This window comes from Lithobates pipiens, unplaced genomic scaffold (assembly GCF_037356315.1).
Source record: "Lithobates pipiens isolate NorthernLeopardFrog02 unplaced genomic scaffold, aLitPip1_a1.2 Scaffold_19, whole genome shotgun sequence".
In the NCBI taxonomy this organism is placed as follows: domain Eukaryota; kingdom Metazoa; phylum Chordata; class Amphibia; order Anura; family Ranidae; genus Lithobates; species Lithobates pipiens.
The window spans coordinates 201,235,667-201,249,621 of NW_027507764.1; the positions used below are offsets into that span (position 1 = coordinate 201,235,667).

Here is a 13,955-nt window from a genome sequence, read left to right on the forward strand (position 1 = left end):
TATTCAGTACACAGCTGGTTCTTCTATTCAGCATGCTGACAGAAGACAGGCTCTCTTACTCAGAATGCGGCTGCTTTCTAAAGTAAATGAACAACCCAGTTATCTGTACTTTCCAGTTAACAATACCTACCTGTCCACCAAGGTACGTTTATAAATGGTATGGTAGACAAATGATTAAATCAAGCTCACAGCTGCTGCTGTTTCCTCTAGAGCCACCTGCTCACATTTATTTGGCAAAAAGTCACCTCTAGGCTCACAGCTGTCATTCCTCGGCTAATGTAGCCAAGGGTGCAGTTAACCAAACACAATTTGTGTTTGAATAACTGCATTGGAGAGTAAGGAGCCTAATATACTGTCATGGTTATGCAGTAATCTTCCTCTGTCTGCTCTCTTCATGTGTTCAGACTAAGAGGCCAGCCACTTCCACCTGTTGTTTTTTATAACCTCTCCTCTAAGCATGGCTCCACCCCAGGCCCTATCGGGGAACTCTATATAAACCTGTGCACTGCAAGCCAACGGTGCTGATCAACCATTGTGTATTCACTGTGTGTTTTTTGGCTTCCTGTTTCTTGCTTGCCGTGTGCTCTACGTTTGTCTCTGTTACCGACCTTGGCATGTTCTCTATAATCCCTGTCTGCCTGTGACCCTGAACATTGGGCGTGTACTCTGTTGTTCCTGTCTGCTAGTTGCCCTGACCTCTGCCTTATCCCTTTACTATCCTTGTTGTTCCAGCCTGCTGTTTCCTTCTCCTGTAGTCTACTGTGAGCGTGAGCTGTGAGACCCTAGGGGCCACGACCTGGAGCCAGACGGCAGTGCAGTCTATCCTCACCACTAGAAGCTCTGGTGAACACCTGCTGGCTCTTAGACTCTGCACCCTGGGGAATCTATGCTCTAGCTCCAACTGGGATCTGTGTTAATGATCCAGTAGACCTGCTTCCTGAACCTCCCTGGGTACATCCTGCAGCAGTCAGTCCTAGGGTCCACTATCTTAGCGGTGCACTTCCGATTCCTACGGATTGCATCTGTCACCTGGTCTCAGGTGACCTGACATATACTCCCAATGTGCCCATAAAGATTAGCTATTACCTGCCCATACTATCACATAAGGGGCTTGTTTAAATCGTAAAATGAAAAAAAAGTGTAAACAAAATGATATAACATAAATCATTTGTTTAAAGCACCCCGGCACACACCTATATAAAAAGCTCAGTGTAGGATGGGCATCAATTGCGCCACACATATGAGCTATTGTCAGGAGCATTGGAGTAGGAGAAAAAACTATAGGGACATAATTCATGGTTAGCAGTAAACTGATAACCTGCAACAGTGTTTAAAGCATTGCCTAAGTAGGTACTATAATTTTCTGTGATTCCATGGGCAATTTCACTTTTAGGACTTGTTTGGCATCTATTTACTCAACACATCCCAATCTTTTATATTTTACCAAAAATGTTGTATAATACTGTGTTTTATGTGTATTTTTTCACAAAAATTATAGGTTTGATAAATAACTGTGCACGGATCGTGAGACATAAAATACAAATGCACACCACACTTTTCACATATTTATTTGTAAAAAAAATCTTCACTATTATTATTATATTATACAGGATTTATGTAGCGTCAACCGTTTGTGCAGCAGTTAGCAACATGAGGGCAGACAGTACAGTAACAGGAGGGATCAGAGGGCCCTGCTCATTAGAGCTTACAAACTAGAAGGGAGGGTCAGGTGGAACAAAATGTAATAACTGTGGGGGGTGAGCTGATGGAGAAAATGAAAATACAGTTGTTAGGTGTGAGTAGGGTATGCTTCTCTGAAGAGAAGGGTTTTCAGGGATCGTCTAAAAGCTAATAGATAGGAGTGGGCAGATTGGGGTAAGGCATTCCCTAGGATTGGAGAGGCTCTGGAAAGGTCTTGGAGGCGAGCATGGAAGGAAGTGACTAGGGAGTTAGAGAGCAGGAGGTCTTGAGAGAAACGAAGAGAACGAGAAGGTTGGTATTTAGAGACTAGGCTAGTGATGTAGCTGGGGGCTAAATTGTAGATAGATTTGTAAGTAGTTGTTAGTATTTTGAATTTAATTTGTTGGGTGAATGGAAGCCAGTGGAGGGATTGACAGAGAGAAGTAGCAGACACAGAGTGATTGGTAAGGTGGATAAGACTGGCAGCAGCATTCATGATGGATTGAAGGGGTGTTAGCCCTTGTCCACACGGTCGGAGAATCTGTCGGAATGAGTCTTATCGGACCGTGTCGTCAGATAATCCGACTGTGTGTGGTATGCATCAGACTGATTCCGTCCGAATCTCCATCTGACCCAATTTTCCAACATGTTGGAAAGATTTCCCGACCAACTGGGCCGGACGGACCTAATCCGATCATGTGTAGAGCATTTTCATCGGACCAAGTGCCACGCATGCTCAGATCAAATTCCTACATCAAAGCTATTATCTACTAGCCTGAATGTAGTCCCATCGTAACGAAATTACGTCATCACGTTCTGAAAGATCGGATTTTTCGCCAACTTGGCCCGACCGTGTGTATGCAACAGTTTCGGACACAATCCGTCGGACTAAATCCGATGGGCAAAATCCGACGGATTTGGTTGGCAAAATCTCCGACCGTGTGTACGTGGGCTAAGACTATGTAAAGGTAAGCCAATGAGAAGGGAGTTGCAGTAGTTGAGGCAAGAGATGAACAGTGAGTGAATTAAGTGCTTTGTTGTGTCATTGGTTAGAAAGGGGTGTATTTTGGAGATGTTGCGGAGGTTGAGGAGGCAAGATGTGGACAGTGATTGCACATGGTGCTTAACCTCCCTGGAGGTATTCCCGAGTCTGGCTCGGGGTGGAATTTCAGAACCAAAAGCGGTAACCCCGAGCCAGACTTGGGATAGCATCGCGGGATCCAGGAAGAGCTTACTTACCTTGTCCTCTGGATCCTACGATGTCTCCCCGCAGTGTGAGCGGCTCGTCCTCCGCTCGATTCATCCGTTCAAAGCGGGCGTTGCGATGCACGAGGACGGAGAACGGCACCAAATTCAAAAAGTGAAACACAAACTATACATACAGTACACTGTAATCTTACAGATTGCATTACTGTATGAAATTATTTCACATCCCTTTTGTCCCTAGTGGTCTGTCCCGTGCCCTGCATGCAGTTTTATATTATAAAAACTGTTCTTTCTGCCTGGAAACTGGAGATTGTCCATAGCAACCAAAACCGTCCCTTTACATCAAAAGTGGTTTTAGACCAGATGGAAAAAAAGCGATAATAAATTAGAATCACTTGCAGAATTAAGCAATAGTGATTTGGGGGGAGATCCGTCATCAAACACTGAAAGTAATGACAGCGACAATTCCGTAACTGAGCAAATTTCACTGTTTTTGATTTGATTACATTATTGAATAATCTTTATTATTATTATATTATTATGTGTTATAATTATTTATAGTTATTTATTATATTATAATTTACAATTGGTTTTTTCAAACTTTATCATACCCAGGATGTCTATTAGACTCTGGTTTGGATAGATTTAAGTGAGTTATTCCTAAGAATTACAGGCCTACAATATCAAATGCTAAATTTCCATGCAAAATAATGGTACCACTTTCAGCACCAAAAATCTGAAATAATCATACCGCCAGGGAGGTTAAAGGAGAGTTCAGAGTCCAGGACTACATCTAGAAGCTTGGCATGTGGGGATGGGCTTATAGTTGTGCCATCAAGATCAGGGGAAAGGACACATGGGGGAGGAAGAATTATTAGTACAGTTTTGGATAGATTGAGTTTGAGGAAGTAGTGTGACATCCAGACTGATATATCTGATAGTAAATTAGGGATATGTGAGGAGACAGAGGGAGTGAGCTGAGGGGTAGAGAAATAGAAAAGGTTTAGAAGCTGGGCTTCTCCGTTGTATGTTAATGAAGACAAAGTTTCAGAAATACATGCAGTCAGCAATGAGGCATTCTCCACAGAAACATCTAAAATGTAAGAAATATTCAAAAACATATAATGGGATTTTCTCAAATTTGACTGCAATATGGAAATATGCTTTAAGTTCCCTTCTTCCCAGGTTCAAAATCTCTTTTGATTGTGCTATATTGCATCAAAAAGAGCATTTGGTCAGTAAACATATATTAATGTAAGATGTGTGTTTTGTAATAAATAAGACCACCTATAAGTGTTAGGGTAATTTGTAAAAAAAAAAAATCAATTTACTTATCAGTAGCTGTTCATGCAGAACCCACAATTATTTTGCCAAAAATGTATTTGTGACTTTAATTGGCAAAGTAGGTTTGAAATGGAATCGAGTGCTGTTATAGTCACAAATGATATTAGGATACCTAATATTAAATTTTTCTTCGAAAATACCTTCTGGGGAGTATTAAAGTATGCACGTGTACAGGTTTGAATTTAACCAGATATAGTCAATATATAATTTAAATTGTTAATGTACAACTCAAATACAAATGTGGCCAACATACTCTCCAAGTATACAGCAATTTACAAGTAGAACTGCTGATGGGTGGTCACACTAAAACAGATGTAGCTTGCTATGGTTTTTAGGGTTGTCTATGGCCACACACTTATCCCCCATAGACTATTAATTTTTATAGCATCCTTTCTGTAAGAATGCACTTATACATGTATACATGTGACCCATCTCCCATCTGGTGAAAAATATGCATAAGATGACTTGTTTTTAAAATGTGATTAGTTATTTGCTATGTATCTATCTATCTATATATCTATCTATCTATCTGTATATCTATCTATCTATCTATATATCTATATCTATCTATCTATCTATTTATATATATATATATATATATATATATATATATATATATATATATATATATATATATATATATATAATTATGTATTATAGTTATCAAGCTAGATGTGGTAGTACCGCATACTAATTTTTCAGCAAGTAGGAAATTATTATCACAATTGTAAAGTATCTTTAATTTAATTATGAAACGGAAATCCTTTTTTTCAAGTTCTACTATTCATTAACATTACTGTTTCATATGGACAATATCCAGCACTTCTCATAAAACCAAAGTTATGTCAGTTATGTATTAAAATACATAAAGCTGTCATAACTTTCCTGAAAGTGAATTCTCACTGTTGGATAGAACCTGTTTACTACAAGAGTTGGCTAATTTATAGGTTTGCTACCACCTGCTCTTCCACTCAATCAAAAGACTAGAGGGACTATCTGTTACTGAGCGGGGAACTCAGGAGAGTTAAAATTCTTCCTGATCGTGATTCTGGCTACTGAAAGTCAATGTTTTGCCTAGTGATATATTTGAGGTTGGAATAAAGTTTCAGGTTGGCTTATTTCAAATTTTCTCAGCCTGCATGAAAAATATGCAGCAAATCGAAGCCAAATGAAAAGACTCGAATATAGTAACTTTTTTATGGTCCATGGTGTCTTTAGTGCTAACAGTCTTGAAATGTATTAGTGGGAAATACTAATTGTGGGAAAGAGTAGGATTTTTCCTGCTTTGCTTGTCATCTATATAATAAAATATTTTAATGTATTAAAGTATAACTGTAGTCCAATACAGCATTTAAATTAAAGCCAAAAGTTTTCAGTACTATGAAATCCAATTATAATGTACTTACTGGTTACATCATATTTCCACTAGTACTTTTAAGAATGAATAAACTTTTTGTTGCCACTGCACACCAGAGCTGAAGCAATCTTTGATTTTCCATCTTGCCTCTCTTCCTGGTGTCAAATATGCCCAGCTATGTCTCATGAAAATGCCGGACATGCGCAAAAAACACCTCTTTACATAAGATATAATGTTATGTGATTTGATTGGTCAGGATGGAAAGCAGTGTCGATAGCCTACCTTCATCTAACAGTTTTTTTTATTTTATTTTTCCCCCCAGCTCACCCCAACACAGTTATTACCTTTTATTCCACTTGCCCATCCCTATTCAATTGTAAGCTCTCAGGAGCATGGCCTTGCTAGCCTTCTTGCATTGAGTATTGTAACTGTACTGTTTCCCTTTATAATGTGAAATGCTATGCAAGCTGTTGGTACTATACAGTATACACTAAATCCTGAAAGTGATTGTAAAGCTTTTTATTTTTAATTTTTAAATAACAAACATGTCATACTCACTGCACTGTGCAATGATTTTGCACAAAGTATCCCCAATCCTTCTTTTCTGGGGTCGCTGGCACTCCTGGCTCCTCCCTTTGCTGAGTGCCCCCATAGGAAGCCACTTCCCATGGGGGCACTTGTACAGACTGTGACAGACTCATCTGGGACAGAGGCTTTTGGAGGGAACTGAATGCTGGCCTCTTGCGGGCCGACTATGGACCCTGGCATTTGAGGGAGCTACAAACATTTAGGAAGATGTTCTGTTATGTAATGCAAAAGGACATATTAAAAAATCCATGATGGTCTCTGCCAGCTGGGGACTCTTAGCTGATGTTGATGTCATCAGCAAGCCACCTGTCTGGGGCCCCCTGCCATAATGTGTTTATTGTAAGTAGGTCTCCTGATGTTGTCTGAAGGTGTTCTGTGTTTATACTTATGTTAATGTGTATTGTGCCTTCTGAGCTTGGAGCCGGCAAGTCTGACCTGCAATGAGACATCTGAGTCATCCAGGTGTCTAATTAATGTAATGTTTATAGTATATGTCAGTTATCTTAATTATATTCCTGTGTGCAGCTTGTATTATTAGGGTAATATGATCTGGGGGGGGGGGGGGGAGTCCTTCTCAAGTTTATAAAAGCCTGTATTCTTGTTCAAATAAACAGTTCTTATTCTGGTTTACTCCAAAACTGGTGTTTCCTAGTTCTTGGGGTAACTATAGCCACATTCACTGGTCTCGTGTTCCAGAGCTTGGGAAGAAACTTCTTGGCAGAAATATCCAGTCCAAGTGTCCGGAGTCCATCACACAGGCTAGCTCCCGAGCTGGGCTGTATGCATCTATTCAGACACACAACCCTGCTCACAGGGTTTGATTGACAGCAGCAGGAGCCAATGGCTCCCGCTGCTTTCAGCCAAGCCTGTGAGAGCTGGGAGAAGAGGTGCTGCAAGTGGGCACACCGCTAGATTCAGATTGGGTTCAGGTGAGTATTTAGGGGGGCTGGGGGGTATAATCCCAATAAAAGGTTATTTACCTTAATGCAGAGTCTGAATTAAGATAAAAGAAAAAAAAACTTTACAATTAGTTAAATAATTAGAATTGCTGTATCGAGTTTGCTGTTACAATGCATGCTAGCTCTCCACCGCCATTACTAAAACTAGAAGTGAATAGAGTAATTTATGATAATATGATTGGTTACATGAGAGGTAAACCATTCTAACATTGCCATAATGAGAGTAGTGGCCATTGCCTAAAGGGAATGAGTGACTTCACACTGGCAAAGGGACATTCACAATCCAGCATACCAAGTATGCAAAGAATGCTGGCTGTGCGTTACACTTTACCCCGACAAAAACTTGCTATTTGATATTTTAGGAAGATTTTACAACACCTTTGAAGCATTTAGACTGTCGGCCTACAGTTCAGTTTTAAATCATTTTGAAATCCCTATAATATGTAATATTCAGGATTAGGGATGCACCGATACCGGTATCGGCATCGATACTAGCCATTTTCGCGAGTATTGATATTCCCAAAAATGCTCCGCTACCGGAAGTGACGTAGATTGGGAGTGGACCGCCTCCTCCTCCCCTCCGGACAGTGCCTTCCCCGCCTCCTCCTCCCCTCCGGACAGTGCCCTCCCTGCCTCCTCCTCCCCTCTGGACAGTGCCCTCCCCACCTCCTCCTCCCCTCCGGACAGTGCCTTCCCCGCCTCCTCCTCCCATTGTCATGGCTAGGTGCAGGTCCGCCCATCCTAACAGCCCACAAGCATTTTTTTCTTGCTGCAGTCTCTGGCTGTCTCCTATACCATGCCTTTAGTCCCTGACTGTCTCCTGTACCATGCCTGCAGTCTCTGGCTGTCTCCTATACAATGCATTTAGTCCCTGACTGTCTCTTGTGCCATGCCTGCAGTCTCTGACTGTCTACTGTACCATTCCTGAAGTCTCTGACTGTCTCCTGTACCATGCCTGCAGTCTCTGACTGTCTCCTGTACCATGCCTGCAGTCGCTTCTGCCTGTTGTCTCCTCCTTCCCTCTACCAGCTGTCATCTCTGCCCCCATGTCTCCCAATAACCCTCCTATACCCCCCCAGCGATCACAGCCTTTTCCATCTAAACTCTCCCACCCCACAATCCCTATTTCACCCCACCCACAACTACCTTGCCCTCACTTACCCCTCTCCTCCCACCCTGCCATCACCCGGATCCCAAACAACAACCCCTGGCCACCTCTCAAACCACCCTCTTCATAGGCGATAGGTATCAGTAATTGGTATCGGCGAGTACATGATGTCAAGTATCGGTACTCGGTGCATCCCTATTTAGGATTAGTGAGTTCATTCAGTTTACCTTCATCTTGTGTATCTATTCTCTAATGCTGTATAAATCCAGATCGCAGCTCACAGGAGCCCTGGCAATGTCCTCCATCACATTTATAATTAGGCTGTCAGAGGTGATACACAGCAAGGGGCGTGCAGTGGGGAACACTTACATTACTGACAAAAGAGCCTGGGTTAATGCTCTACACCAACGCCAGAATGAAACATAAATACTCAGCAGGTAGGCTGTGCTGCCTGCATGTGTCTTAAAGCCTAATTTTCAGTTATAAGAGCAGTGACAATTTATAACACAGATTTCTATAAATACCGTTAAAAGCTTCACCGCAATAAAAAATCTAAATACACATATTAAATTATATGTCAGAATCCTTTACCTGATAAATTATTTGTATTTTTGTTAGTTCAAACCTGGGATTTACACATATCTGCTATACATTTTCACTTACATCCCTCCTTCCTAGCTACACCCTGTGACTGTATAGTAAAAGAAAAAGCATCACAGCGGTGAGCTCATCTTTCTGTCGCTCTGCTTTCTCCTTCTGCCAGCATGGTCCTGGCACTGCAGCACACTTGATTGGCTCGCTGTAGTGGTCCCTAACCCCTTGAGCTCTGCTGCACAGTAAATTGCACGAGGGAGATATCAAGTCAAATTCAGTTACTTATGCTGGTTAGATAAAAAAATACACAATATATAAATGTAGAGCTGCGTTATTAATATTTGTTTTTTTTTTCATCTGCCTGGAGTTTAACTTTTTCATTGTACATGGACTCCCAGTAAGAGCATATTCCAAGTGCATTATGTCACAGGTATTTGATGAAAAAACAGGACTGATCTCCTGGCTTTTCTTTATTGGGTTGTTTATGTGCATAATGGGGACAGAGAACTGACAGTGATTACTGTAGGTATGCTTCTCAGGGTATTGGCAAGCAAGGTTTTGGCTATGTTAGATAAATTGGCACACTTTAAAAGAGAAGTTTGGGATATAAAAAAAAAATCATACCCACCTAGGAGGATGCAGCTTTGGACTTTGCTCTGCCCTTCCAGTGCTCAGTGGAGCACCAGGCTGTGGAGAGGGCAGGGGAGGCTGATTCAGGCTCTCAGCAGCATGCTGAGAGGCTGAGCCAGCTGGTGGTTACGCATCTGGATGGATCCTAACATACACACTATCAGATTTTCTGCTGATTTTTGTCCTCAGATTGACCAAAACCATATGATATGAGGTCAAACCTAAGGCAGGCCCTTGCACTACAAGGTTTTGGTAAATCTGAAGACAAAAATCAGCAGAAATTCTGACAGTGTGTATGGAGCTTTAACCTTTGATGTTAGGATCCAAAAAGAGCTTTGGCACTACTTCTCCTTTGAGTTTCTTCAATAAGTTGACACTGAAGAAAAAAAGTAACTTTATGTATTTTAATGTAAAACAGGACTGTGGTGGATGGAATGCACTGTTGTTGTATTTTTGTTTTGTTTTTTTTGTTCTTTTTTTGTAGTTTTTATTTCCCTTTACCTTTCCAAGTATCTGACATTCTAAATACACTAAATACTATACTGTATATTACAAGTGTCATCTCTCTTTTGTTTTTTTGCTTCCATGCTAGGATGTACAGTACCAATGCCAAAAAACAATGTTATGTAAAAAGTCATATATATATATATATATATATATATATATATATATATATATATATATATGATAGAAATGGTGCCGCACTTTGCTAAATAAAGTTTGTATAAAACAAACATCATCTGATGACGAAACGCAAATGGAGGAGCTGAAAAGTGGGATGCAAATGCGTGCTGGGGCACAGCAGCCATTTTGTTGGTTGGAAATGCCGGTTGTTTCCTTATGCATGTTTTTTTACCATGAGCATGTGAGTTTTACTCTTTTACTTTATTAACATTTTCGGATGTCTGCGCAATGAGCACTATTTTGTTCATATTTGAGAGTAGCATTGCTGTGGTGGGATCTTCTATTTGGCTTCCCTGGTGGCCATTAGTGGAGCTCACTTCTGAACTGACATCCATATCTGTCTATCAGGATCAGTACACTCTGCTCTGAAAGAAGCAATTCTCTTGCAGTTAAGGATCGCTGAGATTACTATTGGGCTTACCTACTGTGCACACAACTTTACCCTAGGGTAAGTGTCCGTGTGATCGGGTGTTGTGGCGGCTTTCATCTACCTACCATTACTCACTCCAGGATCATCACTTTGAATACTTATGAACTTATGCTTGTTATATACAAACTTTATTTAGCAAAGCGCTGCACCATTTCTATCAATTACCCCCCTTTTTTTCCATCAATTTTGTGATAGCTGCTACGCGTTTTTGATTATAGCCCAAGTGCAATAGATTTTTGTTTTTAATATATGTATATATGCCAAATATAAGTACATTTACAATGTAAAAAGCCTTCAAATTTGAATGCATTGCATACAGTAGGATGTGAAAACACAATAGAAACAGCTTGGTATGTTGTCATTTCTAGGAATGATATATGTATAAATGTCACATTATAAATTGTTAGGGTCGTGGAATTATTGATGTACTGGTAAATGGGTGAGCTGAGTTAACCTTTGCACTCATATACACCCTGGTCCATGTACTATGTTGATTTTATGGTGCTATATAAAAACAACTACTAAATATTTTGTGTTTGGCCCTCATAAATTCATGTGATATACTAGCTCTGTTCTTTTACTAACAAACACTGAATGAACCTACTATTCACCCAAAAGTCATTACTTCATAGTTATTATAATAGATTACAGCTATCCATAATAACTATGGAATACATGACAAACATTGTTTCTCATGCCCTTGACTAAGTTTATTTGTTCATAGACTGAATGGAGACTCTCCCTAGCCCTTCCTTCTCTTTTAAACCTATCGTGTTTATAGAGGACATAGCATTCTCTGATGCATAAACAAGAGTCCGCCTTATTTAGACTAAGCTAGTCCCAATAGCGCTAGTGTTTATTGTAATAGAGTTTTGTAGGTGTCATCTTAATTTGTTTCAGGTCAGCCCTTAGTTAAGCCTCCCAGATGTATCCCATCTTGGGAAGATAGCTGTCATATCCCATTAATAATACTTATGTTTCATCTAAGAAACACATAAGTCCTTTCTGTAGTTGTACAAAGCAGTCAGTGTGTTAATTAAGATAAGTGCTTTGCTGCTGCTCTTAGAGAAGTTATAATGACTAGGAGGTTCTGATTATTAACTCTTAGATCCATCAACATCTGGTCTTTCTCAACTTTGCCTTCAAGTTTCGCACCTCATTTTTCACCATTTCAATGAAAGTTCAGTGTTGTTTCATGACAGCTTTATGAGGGCTTTGCCGAAACTTCATGTATTACATTTAGGTAGTTGTGGAAGCACTGCTAGCCTTGGTTGAGGTTCAAGCTCTTCTAAATTAGTGACATTTAGAACTTGTCATGTGTTTCTCATTATCCATTCTAGACTTTTGTTAACATACAAGTCAGTATAGAATTCTTTATGATGTCATACCGCACACTACAACAGTGTAATGTGTGATTAAACTTCAGTCCAACTCTCTTTGCAAGGGACAGCCAGTTTTAAATAGCAACATTTTTATATGATGTTTCTCAATTATACAATTTAGAAAAGCATTTTCGGGAAGTTTATAGCTTGTGTTATATTTGTTGATCTTAAATTTTGCATCTGGTTCATAATACAAGAAAATTATAAGTTAATTATTAAACCTTTGTGATCTGTAAAACACACCTGCAAGTTGTGGGTTTTTTTTTTTTTTTTTTGTTACCGTTGGGTTCTATTGGGTTTACTTTTTAATTGTGTACTTAGCACTTTCTGTACACACTTTAATCTTCAGAAGATAATATTAACTGGCCTATTTTTACATCAACATTTCAAAGTTCTGTGTCTGAATTAAGTCTAGTCTAGTTCTACATATGCGATTTCTACTTTCTCAATAGAAATGCTAAAATCACAAAAAGTACAAAAATTCTCTGGACATTCAGTGACATGAAAAATGTTGTTCAAACGTACCTCAAGAAACATTTGCTTTTAACATTCTATTAGTATAGCAAATTAACTTTCCTTTCCTAAAGGAAAACCACATACACTGTTAGAAATCTGTTGGTTCAAGGAAAAATTTCCATACTGCTAATTTTCTTGTTACTACAGTTAAAAACAAACATCAATTTGATCCCACTAACAATTACAAAATTTAACTTAATGTCAGTTTGACCCCACTAACAATTAGAAAATTGAACAAACGTTCCTAAAATAAAAATGTTCAACCAAAATTCTATCAATATGTGACCAGCTAAACTATTGCCTCTATTCTGATGCACAACAATGCAATGATCAACAGATGTGTTGAGAAAAATTAGAGAGTTTTATTATTATTATACAAGACTTATATTGCGTCAACAGTTAACGCAGCACTTTACAATATAGAAGGGAGAAAGTACAGTTACAATACAATAAAATACAACAGGTTTAAGAGGGCCCCGCTCATAAGAGCTTACAATCTACTAGGGTGGGGCAAGTGGTACAAATGGTGGTAGCTGTGGCAGATAAGCTGATGGAAGTGATAAAAGATTATTTGGAGACATGATAGGCTTCCCTGAAGAGATGAGTTTTCAGGGATCACCTAAAAACAGCCAGAGTAGGAGATAGCCAGACCGATTGAGGTAGAGAGTTTCAGAGGTACGGAGAGGCTCTGGAAAAGTCCTGGAGACGAGCAAGGGAGGAGGAGAGAAGGGACCTTGAAAACAGGAGGTCCTGAGAGGAGCAGAGAGGAGCATTTGGTGATATTTGGAGACAATTTTGGTGATGTAGCTTGGGGCAGAGTTATAAATGGCTTTGTATGTTTTTGTTAGAATTTTGAGTTTAATTTGCTGGCCAATCGGAAGAGAAAGTTATATAGCTATTATAGTTGGGCAGCTTAATTTATAAATTCCTCCAAGAGCTCCTTTGATGTAGCACTGCAACAAACTAAAACCTATCCCTGGCCACTTCTTAGGCCTTGCTTACATGGGGCATACATAACTGTACCCTCATGGAAGGCCATGTTTATCCATACAAGGACGCACAGGTGTTCCATGCATCCCCATGCAGGCAGTCCCATTGCTGTCAGTTGAGATGCAGAGGCTTCATGGACACAGCCGCTGCTCCCAATGTGACATCCATGAGGGTGCAAGGCTCTTCACAGGGGTACGGTTATGGGTGCCCTGTGTGAACAAGGCCTTAACTGTGCATGTTTTATGAGTGATTTTTTTTTTTCTCATTTTAATAAAAATCTCCAGTGCTAATTCTCTTTCATATCTGTGCAAAATTGTCTCAGTATTCTGCCCAGGATTGCAGGTGAAGCAGTTGCAAATAAACATAAAACCTTTTGCATACACTTTCCTAACTAATAGGCAGCCTGATTTTGGCCTGATCTTGTTACTAATTGGCTTGATACATGTCCCTCAATGCATTACCACCCATTCAGTGTTTACAGAGGCTT

The 13,955-nt window shown here is 39.8% G+C and overlaps 1 protein-coding gene across 1 annotated transcript in view; it reads left to right on the top strand.

Moving 5' to 3' along the window:
• BMPER (BMP binding endothelial regulator) overlaps window positions 1-13,955 on the top strand; it is a 338,127-nt gene that overhangs the window by 173,174 nt on the left and 150,998 nt on the right. The gene's annotated exons all lie outside the window — the stretch shown is intronic.